General features: G+C 44.8%; 1 long non-coding RNA gene across 1 annotated transcript in view; it reads right to left on the bottom strand.

Moving 5' to 3' along the window:
* The window catches only part of LOC149857553 (uncharacterized), a 135,787-nt gene that overhangs the window by 40,180 nt on the left and 73,939 nt on the right, over nt 1–21,668 (bottom strand). Inside the window, exon 3 of the long non-coding RNA XR_016444064.1 lies at nt 5,996–6,039. This is a non-coding gene — a long non-coding RNA (uncharacterized LOC149857553). The remainder of the gene's footprint in view (nt 1–5,995; nt 6,040–21,668) is intronic.

The following is a 21,668-nucleotide window of genomic DNA, read 5'->3' as shown; positions in this document are numbered from 1 at the left end:
TCTTGACACACTGAATTATGAAAAAGCTCAGAGAAACAAAAGTGGCTAAACAAAGCGCAAAGTAAGAATAGGTAACAAGCTAGTTGTAGGGCTTGAAAATGTTAATAAAATAATCAAGTGCACTGGTAAGATTATCCTAATTCTTGCATGAAGTCTTCAAGAATGCCCAGTGAGCTTGTTGTCAGAAGCCTGAGCCAAAGTCACACTGGACACATCTACACGTGCTATTAATGTGAAACAATAAACTCTGGCACATATCACGCTGGAGTTTATTTCTCCTGGGTGCTATATCTTCATGTGTACACAGGACCGCAGCACATTAAGCCAGATCAGAGCAGCCTTGGCTGGCAAGGGATCTGGCTGGGGGACAGTGTGGGGTCAGCCTGCCAGCCTGGGGCTGCTCCAACTCAGCTCAACATGCTGCAGAGGGGCTGGCTGGGGCATGAGGGTGTTCCAGTGCAGAGCTAGCCAGCAGGCAGCCTCTGCACTGAAGTACCATTTTGCCCCAGACAGTCCTATCACCATCTGCTCATGAGTTGCTGTGGAGCAAAGAACTCCACTGCAGGATAGACAAGTACTATCCTGCAGCAGATATAATTAGCTTCCTACAACCTAATAGGACCGCAAATGTAGACATGGAGAATTTACTGTGGAGCTAATTAGGTAGGTCTGCAGTGAATGGCTCATACAGATGTGCCCACTTAGCCCATACTAAATCGGTGGAATGTTAAGTGATATTAAAGTCAGAATGTGCTGTGAGCTGTCATGTGTTAAGGGTTAATACCATTTCTTGTCTGCACAGTTCTGACTTGCCACTGGAAGACTGGTGAGCAGGGGTGTGTGTAGGTGTCAGGACATCTGGGCTCTATCCCTGCTTGGGAGAGGGGTCTGGGAACGGTTCATCCTGGGATGCTGGAGGACTGAAAATTGCTTGTTTTATCTCTAAGGAGCAGATTGAAATTGCTCTAACATGAGTTAGGTACCACAGTCCAGAGTAACTCTTGCTTAAGTACCCTAACTTTGAGACACCTCAGAGGGCACTTAGCACGAGTTAACAATCTTTAATGTGCACTCTCACATTTTAAGTGCCCTTAGCAAGATCTAAGTGGAACACATAACTTCAACCTAAGTGCTCCATTACTTAATCAATGAGTGTGTCTACACTTGCATTTAGGTGTGCCTAAATTTAATGCACATTAGCTTACTAAATTTAGTGCACATTAGGCAATTTAGGTTCAGGTCGACACATGCACATGTTAGAGCACATTAATGCCACATATGTGGATGGATGCAGGACAAAAGTTAGTCTCAAATCAGTCCATACACAGCGTTAATGTACTTTAACACGTCTACATGTGCATTAATGTGCTTTAGCTATTCACACCTAAATTTGATACCTGCTTTTTCAGGTATCAAATTTAGGCATGATAGCCTAAAACTGCCATTTCTAAGGTGCATTAAGAGTGTGCACATGTAGACATGCACTCACAAAGGTTCCTGACGTGCATACAGGACCTACACCTTGTGCAGGAGGTACTCGTCTCCACTAGGGGAAACGCCATACTGGATCTGGTGTTAGCCTCTGGGGACGACCTGGCAGGGGATGTGCTAGTACAAGGGAGGCTAGGGGACAGTGATCATGAAATGATCCAGTTTGCTATTCAGAGAAAGGTGGGGAGGGTAACTAGCACAGTGCAAATGCTTGACTTTAGGAAAGCCAACTTTGATGTGCCTAGGGCAGTAGTCAGGGAGTCACTCAGTGTCTAGGGGGTAGCTAGTATGGGGGTCCAGGAAAGGTGGTCCTTCCTCAAGGAGGCTATCCTTGACGCACAGCAGGACACAATTCCTCTGTGCAGGAAGGTGGGAAAAAGGTCCAAGAAACCTTCATGGCTGAGCGTGGATATCCAGGCTGGCCTGAGGGCAAAGAAAAAAGCGTATTGGCAGTGGAAGCAGGGGGCAAGGACAAAGGAGGAGTACACCTCCCTGACCCGAGCTTGTAGGTATTTGGTGAGGAAGGCGAAAGCAGCACTGAAGCTTAATTAGCTTCTGGGATTAAGGATAATAAAAAGTTCTTCTTCAAGTATATAGGTAGCAAGAAGAAGTCTCAGGGTAATATTGGACCCCTACGAGGCAGGGCAGGGCAGGGCAGTTGGTGATGGACGTGAGAGAGAAAGCAGAACTCTTTAACAAGTTCTTTGCCTCCGTGTTCCTGTCTGCTGACAAGGGGGTACTCTCGGGTGATAGCGTAGAGAGGCCCAGGAAGGATGCGAGTCCCCCGACTGTTAGCGCAGACCTAGTTAAGGATTACCTGGAGGACTTAGATGTGTCCAAGTCAGCGGGCCCGGATGACTTTCATCCACGGGTGCTGAGGGAATTGGCTGGTGTCATTGAGGAGCCATTGGCACGGCTGTTTGAGGACTCCTGGTGCTCAGGCCAAGTCCCTGAGGACTGGAAAAGGGCCAATGTGGTCCCTATTTTCAAGAAGGGGAGGAAGGAAGAGTCTGGCAACTACAGGCCAGTCAGCCTCACTTCTATCCTGGCGAAGGTCTTTGAAAAAATTATCAAGGGCTACATTTATGAGAGCCCTGCAGGGGAAGTGATGTTGAGGGATAAACAGCATGGGTTCATGCAAGGCCGATCCTGCCTGACTAACCTGGTCTCTTTCTATGACCAGGTAACAAAGAGCTTAGATGGGAAGGAGGAAGTCGATGTCATCTTCTTGGACTTCCAGAAGGCCTTCAACACAGTGTCCCACCCAATTCTGGTGGGCAAGCTGAGGGACTGCGGCATTGATGAATGCACAGTCACATGGGTGGCAAACTGGCTTCAGCGGCGAACTCAGAGGGTGGTAGTGGACGGGTCAATGTCGATCTGGGAGGGTGTGGGCAGCAGAGTCCCCCAGGGCTCGGTCTTTGGGCCGGTGCTGTTCAACATCTTCATTAGCGACCTGGACGAGGGTGTGGAGTGCACCCTGTTCAAATTCACTGATGATACCAAGCTGTGGAGTAAAGTGAATACACCGGCAGGCAGGGACCGCATCCAGGCAGACCTGGATAGGTTAGAGAAGTGGGCGGATCTGAACAGGATGCGGTTCAACAAGGACAAGTGCAGGGTGCTGCACCTGGGGAGATGGAACCAGCATTATGGTTATAGGTTAGGGGCTGACCCTCTCGGCAGCACAGAGGTAGAGAGGGATCTTGGAGTCATGATTGACTCCAGGATGAATATGAGTCACCAATGCGATGAAGCAATAGGCAGAGCCAACTGCGCCCTGTCATACATCAACAGGGGCATCACTAAGAGGTCCAGAGAGGTCTTGCTCCCCCTCTATGCAGCGCTGGTCAGGCTGCAGCTGGAGTACTGTGTCCAGTTCTGGGCGCTGCACTTCAAGAAGGATGTGGAGAACCTGGAGAGGGTCCAGAGGAGGCCACTCATATGGTTGGGGGCTTCCATGGCCAGCACTATGAGGAGAGGCTGAGGGACCTGAATCTCTTCAGTCTCCTGAGTGGGGATCTTGTGGCTGCCTACAACCTTATCAGGAGCCACCAGCAGGGACTCAGGGAAAGTCTGTTCACCAGGGCCCCCCTTGGAGTCACCAGGAACAATGGCCACAAGCTGAGGGAAGATAGGTTTAGATTAGATATTAGGAAGAACTACTTCACTGTAAGGGTGGCCAGAACCTGGAATAGGCTTCCCAGGGAGGTGGTGCTCTCACCTTCCCTGGAGATCTTCAAGAGGAACCTGGATAGGCACCTGGCTGGGGTCTTATGACCCCTGCCACCCCCAATGCTCCTTCCTGCCCATGGCAGGGGGTCGGACGAGATGATCTGTCTAGGTCCCTTCCGACTCATTGATTCTATGATTAATAAGTCTTAAATTGGGCTAAAGCACCTTATAGCTGCACATGTAGATACCCAATGTATTACACTTTTTACTCAGGAAAAGTTTAAGTGCTTATTACTTATGAATATTACACTAAATGGTTCATATTCCATTCCTCTAGACAGATGAAGTAGGAACTTGAGCACTGGCTGCAATTTTTTTCTTTTTTTTTTCTACTAAGAAATGGAGTCTACTGCATTTGGCTAGGATATTTTTTCCCCTTTACATCCTTAACATATTGTGTATGTGTATGAGGGTGTTTGTGATGGTGTTGTTGATGCTGATGGGGTCTTTCTGTCCATACTGGGTGTATCAACACATGCTTCTTTTAAGTGGGCTTAACCTAAAATCATCATTTTAAGGCACATTAAGGGTTCATGTCTGCATATCAACACTCTTAATGCACCTTTAAAATGATGATTTAAGGCTATGTGAGCCTGAATTTGATAATTGCATAAAGCAGGTATCAAATTTAGGCATGAATAGCTAAGTTGCATTAGTGCATGTGTAGATGCACTAATGCACATTAATGCAGTGTGCATCAATGGATAGACACTGCGTTAATATACATTAGTATGTCTGCCTGTGTACTAGTGCAACGTGGCTATTTGCACCTAAATTTAATGCACCTTTATGAGCAGTAGTGCGTCCACATGTAGATGCGTGCCTAAATCACCTTAATGCACCTTAAGTAAAGGCACATTAAGTTTAGGCACATAGTTTCATAGTTAGTAGGGTCAGAAGGGACTTGAGCAGATCATCAAGTCTGACTCCCTGCCATGGCAAGAAAGAGTACTGGGGTCAAATGACCCCAGCAAGGTGATTATCAAGCCTTGTCTTAAAAACCCCCAGGGTAGGAGCCAGCACCACTTCTCTTGGAAGTTGGTTCCAGATCCTAGCCTCCCTGACAGTGAAGTAGCGCCTCCTGATGTCTAATCTGAATTTACCTTCTGCCAGCTTGTGACCGTTATTTCTAGTCACTCCTGGTAGTGCTCAGGGAAACAGGGACTCCCCCAGTGCCTGCCGGTCCCCTCTAACTAGTTTGTAACAGGCCACTAGATCCCCCCTCAGCCTTCTCTTGTGGAGGCTGAACAGGTTCAGGTCCCGTAGCCTCTCCTCATAGGGCCTGCCCTGTTGGCCCCTGATCACACGAGTGGCCCTCCTCTGGACCCTCTCCATGCTGTCCACATCCCTCTTGAAGTGCGGCGCCCAGAACTGGACGCAGTACTCCAACTGCGGCCTGACCAATGCCGCAAAGAGGGGGAGGATCACCTCCCTGGACCTGCTCGAGATGCATCTGTGGATGCATGACAAGGTGTGGTTGGCCTTCCTGACTGCGTCCCCACCCTGCTGACCCATGTTCATCTTGGCATCGATGATGACGCCAAGATCCTTTTCTGCCTCTGTACTGACGAGAAGGGAGTTCTCCAGCCTGTAGGTATGGTGCTGGTTCTTCCTCCCCAGGTGCATCACACGTAAATACATGTATAGACATGCCTACTGTGTGTTTCCCAAGTGCCTCACAATAAGTGCCTAAGTGCCTTTGTTTCATAGTACAATGGGGGGGGGAAGGGAAAACATCATAGAAGCAACAAGTTTCAAATTCAGATGCTAGGAAATTCCAGAATGAAAGTTACTTGTTTAGTTTTCAATCAACCCATTGTTTGTATATAATATAATATAGTCTTTAATCACACAATCATTCATAATATTATTAATAAATTGCAACAGTAGGAATTTAAAAATTTAAGTGGCTAGACATGAGCAGAGATCCTGGTTTCCTCTAATAAAAAGAAAATCCGCAATTTTCAGGTCCACATGAGCAGAGATCCTGGTTTCCTCTAATAAAAAGAAAATCCGCAATTTTCAGGTCCAACCAGTCCTATTTTCCTATGATGCCTTTGCATTCAGTAAAAAGAAGGTACAGTGCCAAGGAAGTGACAAGGAATGATCTTGGAAAAAAAGCCTGACATTCAAAATAAAATATCCCAGACAATTCTTCTTTTGGAACCTCTTCAAATGAAGGGAAGAATTTAAATCACTCAGTAGAGGATGGATTTAATCTGATGGATTAAAACTGAGGGATGCTAAAGCAGGTTGACTTGGAACTTACATGAAATCCTTGTCTGGTGTTCAATTTTCTTCTTGTCAGTAAGTCTGTTAAAAAGACACATTAAGAGAATGAAAGATCATGCTGTTGTATATGTCATTTTTGAGGCTTACATAAATATCATGAGGATGAAAATGAGTGATTCAGAGAAGTTTACTAACATAATGCATGTTGATTTATGTTTGAAGATACAGGGGAAGACAGACTAACAGTATGAATGTAAAAAGTTTTAAAATGACATTGAATGAGGTAACTGCACTGTTGAAAAATTAAAAGTCCTTAATATACTTACAGGGCAGCAAAGCATGTTGCATAAGCAACACCACTGTCTGCCATTCTTCTGAAAAGATATGCCTATTTAGTAGGGTGTGTGAAACAGGCAGTATTCGATTCGGATTTGGCCCAAATTGGGGACCGTGATTTGATTCGTTGATTCAGATCACTGCGCCTGATTCGATTCAGCTGAATCCAAATCTAAAGATTCGACGCTGATTCAGAGAATCAGCAATTTGGCCATAAACACAGCTTTAAATATTTTTTCTTGAGGTATCAGGTGCAGCTTGTGAACACTGCGATGCTGCAGCGGATGGAGCCGCATGCTCGGCAGTGAACCTGGAAGTGGACCGGAAGTACTTCCAGTCTATTTCCAGATCCACCAGGGAGCGTGCTGCCCACCCCCACCCTGTTCCTGCAGCTTGGCAGTCGGCTATGGGGAAACCCCGGGTGCTCTCCCAAACCCAGGAGGCACCAGTCGCTGAGCCAGGAAGGCATGGGGAGGAGGGGAGCCAGCATACTCCCTGGCATACCCGGAGCTGGACTGGAAATACTTCTGGTCCACTTCCGGATCTGCTGCTGAGCGCTCTGGGGAGCCCCCCGTGTGCCAGTGGGACGTTCCATCTGCTCCACCATCGCAGCGTTGACGAGCCGCCTGGTACCTTGAGGTATATAGAAAAATCATTTAAAGCTGTATCTATGTCTGAATCTCCGAATCGATTCTGAGGGTTCCGATTCAATTTGGAGCGATTAAAGGGTCTCCTGATTTGATTTGGATTCAGAGATTTGGCCACCAAATCGGGCTGAATCTCTGCCAAATCGAATCAGGGACCAAAGCTTTGCACAGCCCTATTTAGGCTTTAGTGGATTATTTATACTTTCCAACAATAGACACGTGATTTAGGGCACCATAGAATAATAGTACCCTTTATGTTTGTGAGTGCCATTATAAGTAGGGACCATAAGTGCCAAGTACATGGGGGCCTCAAGGCACTGGCCCCCCTCAGGAAGAAAGCTGTCACCTAAAATGCATAAAACTTGCCACTTGACTATCATCTTAGGCCCCCCATGCAAAAATAAAAGTCAGCCCCTATGGTAGGGACCACTGTCATTCAGGCTCTGGTGGGGGGGAAAAGCAGACTCCTGCAGGCTTCTGGAGCGAATTTCAGGCTCTCCCACACCTTTGACTGGCCGAGAGAGCCTGCCGTGGGGCTGATAACAACTGAACAGCAACACATAGTCTACTGTTTTAAGAAAGTAAATCTCACCGCTTCCTAAACTTTTAATTAAGGGGAGGGGGAAATTCCCCTCTGCTCCCAAATGGCAACAAAGCAAAGCTGGGCTTGGGAGACCCATGCCAGGCAGAGGGAAGCCCCTGTTTTGGTACCCCAAGCCCAACTGTGGGGGAAGGCACTCGGCATGCCTATGTCATAGGGCAGGGGGTACTTACCTGCTCTGCTCTGGACAGGGCTTTTAGGGCACCTATACACATGCATCAAGGCTGCTCTGACATGCTGTAATTACAGCACACCAGAGCAAACTCAATTAATTGAATCTGCTGGAGCATGGTAATTACCATGCTCCACCAGACTCCAATTTCACACATATCAGTATCCCCACACTGAAAAATGGCAGCAGGGGTGCTTTCATTTAACAAGCTTTAGTTAAAACACCCCCACCAACATTTTTCAGTGCAGGGACACTGATACACATGATGCTCTGGGCACTTTAATTAAGCACCTCTTAGAGCCATTCTAATTACAGGGCTCCCGCCTCCTGGAGCACATGTTTGAATGCCCTTAAACTCTCTGCTAAAATGGGGAATCAAACAACCTGATGGAACAGCCTGTAGTAGGCTGCTTCTGGAAACACATAGGGTTTCCACAGTTTTTACGAGGCCCTTCTGCCTTTCTTTTCCCTGTTTCAGGTAAGTTAAAAAAAAACAATTCTCCACTCACCCTCTCCCCCACCATTTCAGGCCATTTCCAGCCAAATCACAGTTTTCTGGGGCTTTAAGGGAAACACTAAATTTTGGATTTTCCCCTAAAATCCCCTGAAGCCCAAATTACAGTGGTCCCTAATTATAAGGAAATCTAGCAATATGTACTTCAAGATGAGTATATGTCTAATTTCACACACGTGCATGCACACACTCACACACCATATTAAAATAACATTACTAATGTGAACTCAAGTACTCAGAAGCACCAGATTTAAGGTTGCCTGTATATTCCATATTCATCCTCCTTACATATATGGAATATAGCAATCTTTAATTGCACATTTATGTATTATTTTTCCCAGTCCCACTTATATAGGATAAGCCATTGAAATAGACCTAGTGGTAACAATTTGCCCAAAACATTAATAATGAAATATAGTCATTTAAAAAGGCCTGTGGAATGTAAGGTGGATAGAAAACTGGCTGAAACGTCAGGTTCAAGGGGTAGTAATCAATGGCTTGATATCTAGCTGGCAGCCAGTAATAAGTTGAGTGCCCCAGGGGTCAGTCCTGTGGCTGGTTTTATTCAATGTCTTCATCAATGACCCAGAAAATTGGATGGAGTGCAACCTCAGCAAGTTTGCAGATGACACGAGGCTGGAGGGAAGTAGTAGATATGCTGGAGGGTAGGGCTAGGATTCAGAGAGACAAACTGGAGGATTGGGCCAAAAGAACTCTCATGAAGACAAGTGCATGTTGCACTAAAAAGCCTGGATGAATGGCCAGGCCGCTCCAGCACGACCATGCTAAGCTGTGCGCAACACCGCCAGCTTCTGAGTCAACTCCCGCACCAAGCTGGGGCAAGAAGTGGACACTTGCGGTCGTGCTCAGAAATACGAAATATACACAACCATACAAAGAGCAAATGCAAGTTCAGGAGGTAATTGGCTAAAACAAAGTATAAAACAGCGACACAAACTTTGCCACATCGGAGAGAAAACGAACGAAATACAGGAGCTAAGCGCCACAAGGGCAATTGGACTGATCACCCGAATAGCTGCTCTCCCCTTCTCTTGAGAAGACATCTCAGAGGCCTCCATGGAAAAGGCTCGGAAATGTCAATCCCTTGGCTAGTTTGCTTGGTAATGTATTGTACTTGACTCTGTTGGTAAATTAGTTATATCTGCTTTTTATTAGTTATATCTGCTTTTTAACTGCTAGCTTTATAAATAGTTAACAAGCAACATTGTGCATTTATAATCAAATATATGTTTGTCCTGTATTCTGTCAAATGAGCCGCTGACCAGGTCTGAGACTAAGGCCCCACTCAGCCGCCCCAAGGCGCCCAATCAGTAGTCTTGAAAGCAAGAGAGTGGACCTGAACCTCGTGACCCAGCGGACCTTACCCTTACCTAGTGAAAGTAATAAAATCTTTATTTGTCTGAATCTGTGACTGGTTCATGACCCATCCCCCAAGGCCGTGCATAAAAAAAAAACCTGAGAGCCTCTCCCCGGCTCTTCCACAGTGCAAAGTCCTGCACTTAGGATGGAAGAATCCCATGTACTGCTACAGACTGGGGGATGACTGGATGGGCAGCAGCTGTGCAGAAAAGGACCTGGGGGTTACAGTGGACAATAAACTGAATAGGAGACAACAGTGTGCCCTTGTTACAAAGAAGGCTAATAACATACTGACTGCATTAGTATGACCGTTGCTAGCTGGTCAAGGGAAATGATAATCCCCCTCTATTCAGCACTGGTAAGGCCCCATCTGGAGTTATGTCCAGTTTTGGGTCCCCTACTACAAAAAGGATGTGGACAAATTGGAGAAAGTCCAGCAGAGGGCAGTGAAAATGGCTGGGGTGCTTTGGCACATGAATTCTGAGGAGAGGCTGAGGGAACTGGTCTTGTTTAGTCTGCAGAAGAGAAAGCTGAGGGGGGTTTAATAGCAGCCTTCAACTGAAGGGGGGATGCAAAGAGGCTGGAGCTTGACTGTTCTCAGTGGTGGCAGATAACAGAACAAGGAGCAATGGTCTCAAGTTGCAGCAACAGAAGTTTAGGTTAGATATCAGGAAAAAACTTTCTGGAAAAAAACACTGGAGGAGGTTACCCAGAGAGATTGTGGAATCTTTATCTTTGGAGGTTTTTAAGATTAGGCAAGACAAAGACTTGGCTGGGATGATCTAGTTGGGGCTAGTCCTGCTTCGAGCAGGGGGTTGGACTAGATGACCTCCTGACAGCCCTTTCAACTCTAATTTTCTATAATTTTGAAAATGTTGCCTTATTAAGGTTCATTCTGTTAATGAATGATGCAGTAAAATGGTAACAGAATTCAATGGGAACAGAACTAGTGGGTTTGTTTTACTGTAGGCTTAAACTGGTGTAATCCATCACTCAATGAAGTCAGTGGGTGCTTTGCCAATGAATGATGGGGCCAGAGGTTTCACTGAAGCACTGATTTTGTGGCATAGGGAAGTAAATCTTATCTGACAAAGAACAGTGTTGATGAGAGTCTCCTTCCTTGACTGTTTTATTTGTGATTCAAATAATACATTCTGTAAGAGGCCAGATTATTTGTAAATGGTACTTTCTAAACTGGAGGTTTGACAGCTAAGGAGAATTTGCAGAATTTTTCATTTTTCTGAAATGCAAGCCCCAATGGGGCTCCCAGAACTTTCAGCTCCCCAGCAGTCCACCCGGGGAGCTGGAAATCTGGAATTGCTAGATCCCAGGCCCAAAGATCCTTGACACCTGGCTTTCAAGGTCCCTACTTCTAGAGTAGCTTGCCAGGCAGGTTGCACTACAGTAGGGGTTCCCAGGGCTGACCAGAGAATGGTATTTTTGTTCTACAGAGAATTTCAAAATTTGATCATTTTATTCAAATCAGAAGGAAATTTCAAAACCCTTCATGAGATGCAATGGCTTGTCTGCCCAGATTGAGTGTTAGGTGCTATATAGTAAAGGAGTCATGGGCCCTGCTCAAAGAATTTGCAGTCTAAAGCCTGATCCAGATATTTGCTCTGGTCAGTCAAATCCCAACACCACATGGGGCATGTCTATACATTCATTACCGCACTTTTGTTACTGTGCATTCAGTTTAGTACCTCTAATGTGAAGTACTAAATAAGTATGTATTAGGCTGCCCTAATGTGCAGTAGCCAAAATGCATGCTTTTTAGTGATGCTTACTGTGCAGTAGCCTATTTTTACTGTGCCTTAGCATATTTGCACAGCTTTTGACATGATGCTTTAAAGCACATGTGTAGGTGCACCCATGGAGTCCCACAGATGTCATTTGGTCTCTACAATAGAACAGTGGATGTGCTTTGGTCTGCTGGGTCAATATGTCCAGTTGTGAACTCGGATACATAACAGTGATGGAAGCAAAATTCCTAAATGGAAAGCCCTTTCCACACTGAGGACACCTATCCTTTCACCTCCCTCAGCAATCAGGTCCATCCTATGAGCAAGCGGCCCACCTTCAAAGGGCTGGATGAGCATAAAGAGGTTGAGCGAGTGCGTCTTGGACATCTGGAGCTTAAGTCACTGTTCAGAGCAGAGCTGCATTTTGGTGTTGATGCTATATTAATGAAGTCTCAAGGAAATTTGTCCTTGATTTCAACTACCTCATTTAAGAGGCAGAGACATGTCTGCCTTGGTTTTGTTATAGCATATTTACCCACATACCACATTCATCTTTACCTCAAATATCAGACCCTCAAAACTGGGCTGAATGTCTTCAGCAGGGGACATCAATTTCTTCAACAGAATTGAAGCATAGGGATGGTATAATGGCTGCTGTGAGCTGTCCTTCTCTCCCAGGCAGGGTGGGAGGGGCAGAGGGCACACTTCAGCAACACAGGTAGGTAGTAACCCTTTCACAGGAGCTGCTAAATCAGGAATAGCTTTTGGCTGAGCAGTCAAAAGCCGATGCCAATTCAGCAGCAGTTGTGAAAGGGTTAGGTTTGTAGCTGCAGGAGAGGGTGAATGGGCTCTTCCCCTTCAGCCTGGGGCCAGCGCTCAGCCATGGTGAGCCCACGCTGTGGCAGCTGAGTTTCTAAAAAAAAGTCTTTTTTCCTCCATTCTGCTTTCCTAAAACAAAGTGCATGGCTTATGGGGGGGAAGGGGACAGGGGGGAAAGAAGTACGCAGATAAATGCAGTATGTAATCAAAACGATATAAATCAAGGTCAATCCCTGCCTGCTTTGATGTTAACAATATCAATGATAGTTTTCGGAAGTGCTGAGTTTGACAGCTTCCATTGCCTTCAGCTGAAGTTCTGGGAGCGCTGCACTTCTGGAAAGTAAGCCCATGCTACAATATTATGAACCATATGAACTTCATGTGATAAACCCACCGTTTTGAAGACAACCAATCAATGTGGAAGAGTCTCTCCCCCACTGCAGAAATAGCAGGCGATAAGAAATCAATGGGAAACATATTGGCCTCTGGAGCTCACTGGATGGAAATAATCTTTGTAATTAATTGCACAACAGTTCTTTAATGTGAATTATGGCATGGACTTAGAATGCTGGATGCAAATGGAGCTCTTGTATTGGCTGTGGATGATGTCATGGCCATGTCAATAGCACCCTGCCATGTCACCAGTTCTTGCTCCCTGCCTTATAATTCTCCTTCAGAAAATTCTGTTTCATGAATCTGACAAGATCCACTCCCCCAGGATGCTCATCATAGGCCAATTCTCACACTAACAAGCTGCTTAATGTCATTTACACTTCCACCTGGTACGTAACAGTGTCCAAGATGCATGGCAATTGTTCACCAATGCACTGGCTGTCAAGTCATAATGTTTGAACATGGCTGACCTTAGAGAGATGTTTTAATTGAATCAAAGTTTCATTATAAAATATACATCAGATCCCTCCTGTGGTTGGAAGAGCTGGGTCCCAGGGTGTGGAGGGAATGCTATTTGAATGACCCTTCATCCCCTCTCAGGAAGACTGATGGAGAGCAGGGGGGAGTTACATATTCACCCCTTCCTTTCCTGCAGGAAGTGTCAGCTATCCTGAGAGGAAGAGAGGAGTGTGAAAGAGGTGAAAAGATGTGTGTGGAGAGGGGGAACTGAGGGAGGGGGGGATATTAGAAAAATGGCTTGTCCTGGAAGTGCTGAGGGGCAGCTGTGCGTTCAAACCGGGAAAAGGCAGGTGATGACACTTGCTCCTCAGAAATCTAGCCAGAGGAGGGTACCTTCTGCCTCAAACTCTGCAGATATGGAGCTCCATCTCTTATTCTCATGGTGCAGCCTGCTAAATGTATGCGGCTAGATAGGATTCTTGTGCCTGGGATTTTATCCCTTGGTTCCCTGGGATTTTACAATCTTTGCACTCTCCTATGCATGAGGAAAGGTGCATGTGCCCAAAAGGCTGCAGATAAAGAATTTTTGTGCAACTATCTAGTTAGTCTAATAAAAGATATCCCCCTTACCAAGAGTTCTGATTGCTTTTGCCTGCAGACCAACATGGCTACAACCTATATCCTTGTAATATCCTAGGTATTGATATGGCATCATAATATTTGAGCATTAGCAGACTTTTACCATCCCAGTACTGCTGCAAAGTAGAGAAGTGTATTATCCCTTTTCCAAGTCCAAGCTACTCCTGAGCTTGTTTCATAAGACTGGCCTGCCTAAGGCATACTGTTATCTGTAACAGCAGGGAATTGAGACATATAGTCAGCACCACAGCCAGCCACTTGTGATTCCTCAGCTGAGTGACCCAAAGTCCTATTCACAGTGGGATCAGTTGAAGTCAGGCTGTGGCACAAGTCTGGAGTGAGATTTGAACTCACTCCACTGGATGCAGCCTTAACTGTTCTGTCGCTGACACCTCCTTTAACAAATGTGGAACTAGGGCAGCGAATGTCTCACATAGCCTGTAGCTGCAGAGAGCCTTAAGCCCAAATCTCCCAAGTCCAAGACTACTGGTGAAACCACTACATCAACCTCCCTAACTCTACACTGCTTAGTAATTTTTTCTTTCCATTCATGTTCAGCATGAGGGTCCCAAGTGCACTAACCAGGAACCTTTAAAGAATGGGAAATTATGTTTTTTCAAGAGTATATCCTGCCCTTCTACTTTCTCTCACCTTTAGAGAAGAACCATTGTGTGTCACATGTTGTATTAAGTAAAAATATCGGGGGAGGAAGACACAGAGACTGGTTTCTACACTCCTTGAAAGGGACAGTGCAATGCTTTGTGTGGCTGTCTCTCAGTAGAGCAAACATGACCAAATGTAGGTGCAATTGTGGCCAAAGTAGGAAAAATACTACAGCAATAGTGAAAATAGCAGCACACACTTCTCTGTAGGCTAGCAAACCGAGAGCGCACCTGTGATTCCCAGTGGGTTTGCACTCTGGTGCTAGTCCACGCCAACCCATCTTCACTGCTACCATTACCCATGCTAGCAACAGTAAGTTTAGCAAGACCATCCACAGCAATTAGTGGAGCATGGGCAGTAAGTCTGTAGCTATGTGGATCCATGAAACAAACTCCCTAATTCTCTAGGCTAACTTAATTGATTCCTTGTTGCCAGCAGGAGATTCCCAAAAAAGGTGCCATAACCAAACCTTTTCTACGTTCATAGTTGGCAACACTGAAAATATTTTTTGTTTTTCTTAGTCTTGGATGCTGCAGCCCTACCATTAATTAAGCTTTCATTTTCTTTTTAAAAAGAAGTGTCTAGTATTTGCTTTTGCAGAGAATAAACACTAGGGCTGCGTGAAGCTTCAGGAGCTGATTCAATTTGGATAAGATTCAGCCCGATTCGGTGGCTGACTCTCCAAATATGAATCGAATCAGGGGACCAATAAAAAGGTCTGAATCAATTAGAAGCTCTCCAAATCTTCACAGCGTGGCGCAGTTAGGGGCAGTGGGGATCACCTCCTGCCTGGCGGCACCCAGTGAGTCGGGGCTTTTTTTCCCCCCAAGTGCCAGGAGCTGGGGCAGGCAGGGCAGCCATTGCTAGGCTGGGAGAGGGGTGGTGTATGGGCCTGGCTGATTCAGAGTTTCAGCAGCAGCCAAATCTCTGAATCAGATTCGGCCAAATCGAATCGGGACAGTGATTCAAATCACAGAATCGAATCACTGTCCCCCGAATTGGCTAAATCTGAATCTATAGTGACTACTAGCTGCTTCACACAGGCCTAATAAACACACAAGTGTGATCTCACAATGGTTCAGAAAACAGGTAAAGAGAACCCCACATTTTTTTTTACTCTCATGATTGGGGAGTGGAGAAGTTGGCTCCATTTTTGAACATCTGGGATTAAGCACCATTGTGCAGAAGTTTGACCATATGAGGCCATACTCACAGCTGGGGTCAGATGGAGCTAAGACATTAACTTTAACTATTATATGGCATTTACTGAAGCCTCGTGTCAGCACACTGTGTGTGAACTTGCCTCGTGTCAGCACACTCTTGTATGAATCCACACTTAATTTCAAGTCCCATCTGTAAAATCTTGAGTTTATGCTGGTCAAGTTAAAGTACCTCCCAGAATAGCTTAAGTTCTGTACGAGTCCTGATCCAACTTGAACTGACTCAGACTATGCCCTACACAATCCATTGAGAAAGCTCAAGTATGCATATTAATACATGCTTCCTTTTATTTTGATTTAATTTAGTTTTTACTGTATACAAAGGCTCCCCTTTCCGTCACCCCCCCCTTCACCATCATGAAATGGCAGCCAACTATGTGCAGACCAGGAACAAAGGAACTGCCTTTTGAAGTAGCCAGTTTATTTTAACAACATGTGCTGGCAGTCAGAGGCAAAAAATGAGAGAAAAATACTATAAGCAACTCATAAACATCCCAAATACATACTTTTGCAGGGCAGGCAGATAAGGTTTCTTGCAACATAAATCAAAGGCATTGTAAATGGGGGGAGGTAGCAGGGGCGGGGGGTGGGGGGAAGAGAGAGAAATTAAGAGCTGAGTAGCCAAATAAGATCCATGGAAAATTTAGAATAGGCCTTGAAAGAATCCCAGTAAGTGGTCATTTAGTCATTAAAAGTTATTTATTTTCTATTGCTATTATTAATATTGTAAAATAAACAGGCAATGTAAATATTAAAAAAAAAAAATGTAGTGACTTGGTTTTCCAGGCTGGTAAGTCCAAGTCCCACACAAAATTACTTGCATACTGAGTTTGGATTCAAGGAGAGACGTGGATAGTTGCTGGCACTGGGAGCTTGGTTTTGAACTGTCTTGTGGAAGTACAGCACAGTGACAACTCTTCTCCATTCAAATGTTGAGGATTATTTTGGCCCCAATCTCCCTTTTATCCAAACAAGCTTGAAAACAAGTTCAAATAGGGACTGCTCACTCTTGGACTGCACAGTCTCCAAAGGGATCCCTAGTTTCTCCCAGCGTAGTAGGACCCCTTCCTAGGCAACACTGCTGTGAGCACCAGAAGTACCATCACTACAAAGAGGCTGCCAATATATGGATCAGTAAAAGGTCATGGCACCTTTTTGGAATCTCCTATGTGGTGACCAAAGAAACAGTGAAATTATTCCAGAGAATTAGGGAATTTAGTTGACCCACATAGCTACAGACCTCCTGGCCATGCTCCACTAACTGCTGTAGATGGCTTTCCTAAACTTACTCTAGCTACCATGAGTAACGATAGTGGTGAAGATGTGTTGGAACGGCCTAGCACCAGAATACAAACCCACTGGGGACCATGGGTGAATACTCAATTTGCTGGCCTACCTGGAAGACTGTGCTGCTACTTCCTCTATTGCTAGCGTGGTTTTCCCTGCTTGGACCACTATGTTTGCCGTGCCTACAGACAGCCAACATATAGGTCCAGGTGATCTCAATACATTGCCTCTTCTGAGCAGAATGATACCAGACCAAAATCACTAACACCTAGAATAAAGTCACTATATTTACTGCACTATGCTTACACTTCTTATCTGACTGACATCCCAATAGTTCACTCTTCCCAAGTTCACGTATTGAAAATGTTTCACTATAGTGAAGGAAAGGTTCTTTGAGTTGAACCTAAATGTTTCACCATGTTGTTCTGTCTTAAAGCGTTCCCACCCACTTCATATCTATATGAAAATTTCACTGGGAAAAAAATAGCAGGTTTTTAATGACTTGGTGGACAGGAAACAATGAGAAAATACCACAATCAGCCTGTTCTGTGGTTTATGAGTGGTCAACCCTACGGTGTCCTTAAGAGAACCCCTGAAAGATTGGTATTGACCAGGATCTTTTCAAGAGCTCCAAATGAAAGGCCTGGGAAACAGAGAGGAGGAGAGAATGTGTACTGCAGGAGATTTACTTACAGCAGTGTATGAAAACATCATACAGCTCAAGACAGCAAAGCATTATGGAGCAAAACATTTAGACTTACCCACCAGCACCCATTACAGGGCACGGACGCTTTATGTGTTCCTGGGATTGGGCCGTATTTATATTTCCCCTTATGCTACCACGGCTCCAGCGTAGCCCATCACAGTTTCCCAATGGAAATCAAGGAGAATTGGAACAAGTATTCATATACTGCCCAGGATTCATGCAGAAGTGTCAGCATGTCGCTTTGTTTTTACATGGTTTTTATGTGTTTGTCAAAGTATTTCTGTTGTTTATTATAGAACAATAAAGTTTCACTTTGTGAAAATCATGATTTACTTACTCTGTTTTTAAAAACAGACTTGTACCCTGCTAAATCATCACCCCAACCCGATTCATAAAATGTGTTAACAATTCATTTAAAATTCATACACCAGTCACATGCAGTTTATTCCTGAAGTTGCACAAAATTAACACAAAGCAGCCTACTGCCAGTCTCTGGCACACTGTCAAAGTGTGCTCTTGAGGCCTCTCTCAGCTCTACAACACCTCCATGCACTGATGGAAGCTGCCCTTGTGTGTGGTTATTAAAATCAGCAGAAAGCATTCCTATTTCCCCCCTCTTGTGGCATTGGTAAAGTTCTCTGTGTTTCTTCACAAATATTCAGTCAAATAACAAAACAGAGCAATAACAATATTTGGCTCACTGAGATTTGGTCAAATCATGGGGAACCTCTAGTGTCCTTTTAACCAATCAAATGCCGGTTCAGTCACCCTGCACCTGCTGAAATGATAGTTAACTCTTGCCCTGTTGTTGTCAACTGTATGCAGTACGGATTAAACATGGGATGCGAGACTGGGGATCAAGGAATCATATTTTGGAGCCTTTTCAATGCAAAGGTACAGATCCTGGAAAAGGTTTCTGCCTATGAAAAAAAGGCTTGTATTCCTCATTGTGCCTCATCTGCAACCACCCAAATTTATCATCAGTGAAATGCCCTGGTGATCCATCAAAGCATCAGAACCAAACGGGGTGTATAGTTTTTTACATCTGAAAGTGCTGCAGTCAGTGCTTATCATCCTAGATTTTCATCGTGATCTTATCCCAGCAATTCAGTGCTTACTTGCCAGGCCCAGAAACGTCCTTCTACCATGTCCAGCTAGTCAGTACAGCCAGATCCACAAAAATACTTAGGCTCCTAAGTTCCCATTGCTTTCAAATGGAGTGAGGTCAATGGATCATCAAATACATAAACACCATTGTGGATCCAAGCCATAATGCCAGCAGCAGCTGGCTGCTATCACTCACTCTCTGCATCATTCATTCCTCCTTGGTTTTCTCATTTTCACTGCTGCATGACCAATCACTGTGGAAGCTTTTGATGTTTTGCCAGCACAGAGAGATCTGGCACACCAACCTGCTCAGCATCTATGCTACTGCCAGTAAGATGGTGGAGAGACGAAAACCAGTGTGAGGAAGAGATTACTAACTGTAAAGGAGAAGCTGTGGGGACTGCATGCAACACAGCAAGGGAAGAGAGCCTGCGGGATAGAAAAGAAGCAATTATGGGAATTTGACTCCAAGTTCCCACAATTCCATGAGAAGGACTCTGATACCTTAAAATGCATGCAAAAAAAGGTTGCCAAAGACAGGGTGCCAGTCAGTGGTGTAGGGCGCAGAAGGATGTCTACCCATAGTACAAAGCATATCACCAATAGGACTTCTGACTGTCAGGGGGTATACAAGCAAAAGCAGCTGAGTATGCAGGTACTCTACCAACACTGCAGTGCAAAATTTCTGGTGCAGAGGTGGTTTAATAGTTAAAATTCTGAAACTCTGAGCAGTCCCACAGAAACCAGCAAGACTGCTTTGTGATGCACCTCTATTTATTATAAAGCACCTCTGTACTGTTATGAGTAAGCTTGTGCTAGGGACTGTAGAAGCCCGTTTGTTGGGTGGGAGGGGAGTGGGGAGAGGGGAGGAAGACCATGCCCCTTACTAATAGTTACTCTGGGAAAGCTGTGAAAAGACCTTAGTTTGCAGAAAAATATCTGATGTTACACGGAGAGATTGCTGGATGTCACCGTACAAATCTGAGAATGCATTGTAGCTACTTTTGACTGTGTGTGTGTGCATGCATGTCCATCCATCAATATAGTTCATGCTGGAAAACAGCATCAACTTTTTCAGAATTTATACATGTTCAACATTAAAAATTCCGGTTTTCCAAGTCAAAGAATTTTGTGTTAAGGTTTTCTAAACAAAATATTTCTTTTGGATTAAATAAATAAAACTTATTTTTCAACAATGTCATAACAATGCTTAACATTATTAAATTTTTTTAACTTAAAAAAAAGTTTTATAAAAAACCCACTCAGTTATTCACTCCGTGTTAACTGTGATGCATACATGAAACAAGGCTGACTTAACTTTCCAGTCCTGATTTTCTACTCCCTTGCAAAGTCACTGATACCACTGCAGGGTGCTGGATGCTACTATCCAAATAGGCTGTGCTTTCAACCATTTTGCACCAGTATAAGAATATACAGCACCAGATATTCAGACCCTCTCTGTTCAGCTTTGGGATTGATGTAACCTACACTTTTCAGCTCTGCTTTTGAAATATATATTCTTACAAGAAGCACTTCAAGGCAGATTCTCAGTTGATATAAACCAGAATAGCTTCACTGACCTGCAGAGAACTATGCTGATTTATGCTAGCTGAAGATTTGGTCCTAGTCTTTACCATTTTTAATACCCATTCAACTGTATTCCTCTGGGCTTCTCCGCAAACCCCAGCAGCTAAAAAGCAGAGAAAGTATATGCTGAAAGGCTACTTTGTAGTAGAAGCCTGGGGTTTCTCCCTGTTCCCATCCTGTCAGCACAGCACCTGGTTAATACTCAGAGATCCAAGTGAATCACAGGAAAGTGGTATCTTGTTTGTCAGCAAGGCTGACAAGGGGAGGAGGGAAGGGGGACCAGCGTGACCAGAAGATATTGATCTTGCTAAATGAAAGAACCTGAAAGTGGCAGAGGGAAAGTGTGAGGCCAGACGGGACCTCAGAAAAACATCCTTTCTTCCCTTTTGCCCGTGTGACTCTGAACCAGGAGAGACCAGGTCCTTGGAGGAACTGAAGTGTCACTTGATGTTATCAATAAATTGTCAGCCTGAATTTCTTCGGATTGCCAAGGGTCACTTGCCACCATGTCAGAGGCTCTGGTGTGGCTGGGTAATGCTTTCCCTCGAGGAGGGTGAAGAGGGGCCAACAAGATGATCTGACATGTGCAGTGAGAGCCGCATCAGGGAAGTACTATTGTCTCTAGTGTCTGAAGAGAAAGAGGTGGAAAAAGTTTTTGGTTCCCTGCACTAAAGTCTGCTCCAAAGGGACCGAGCAAGACTCATGACTGACATCAGCAAATATACAAAGTTTTCTCTTTTTGTTTCCCTCTCTTATCTAAAGTGTTTTCTCCTGCCCCAAGCAGCTGACTTCCATCAGTTCAGGGGAGGTCCGACAGCCACCACGGCCTCCAAGACATTAGCTTCATCCCAGAGCTCTACAGGCCAGCAGACACTAGAGTTTGTGAAATGCAAGGTCCTTGGAAACGGGGTCATACTCCCTACCCCCAACACTACACGAATGTATGTACTAATCCCAGAGATTGATTTGCAAACTACCTTCTCAGTAGCTCTGTTGCAGAAGCTCAAGGAGGGGTTTCTGTGGTTTGATCTGTACAAAGCTACAACCTCTGCAAGCAGGCAGCAGTTTATTTAAGGAGTTACTATCAGCTCTCATGGGCAGGCTGTTAGGAAAACTTACCTGCCACAGACTTTGGAACACATTTGAAATTTCAGCTTGGGTTTGGTTCGAACAAGCAATGAGGTCGAGCTGCAACCCTTATCCCAGAGCCCAACAGCCCTGAATTTTGTCACTGTTCAAAATCTGAACACAGAAATGAATATTGTAAATCTCTCTGATCTTGTAACAGTCCTGGACCACAATACTTTAAGAAACAGGATAAGAGAAATATGCAGCTTTTTACCAGTGTACGGTCCAGAAAGATAGAGACAATTGCTGTGGAAACCTAGTGTGAAATGGAAGAAAAATGGGCATAATAGTACTGGTTCTGATAATCTCA

The sequence above is a fragment of the Crocodylus siamensis genome, chromosome 9 (assembly GCF_052110815.1).
Source record: "Crocodylus siamensis isolate JL-2025a chromosome 9, ASM5211081v1, whole genome shotgun sequence".
In the NCBI taxonomy this organism is placed as follows: Eukaryota; Metazoa; Chordata; order Crocodylia; family Crocodylidae; genus Crocodylus; species Crocodylus siamensis.
Note: the sequence above shows the minus strand (reverse complement) of the source record. Positions and strands in the feature narration are given on the sequence as shown.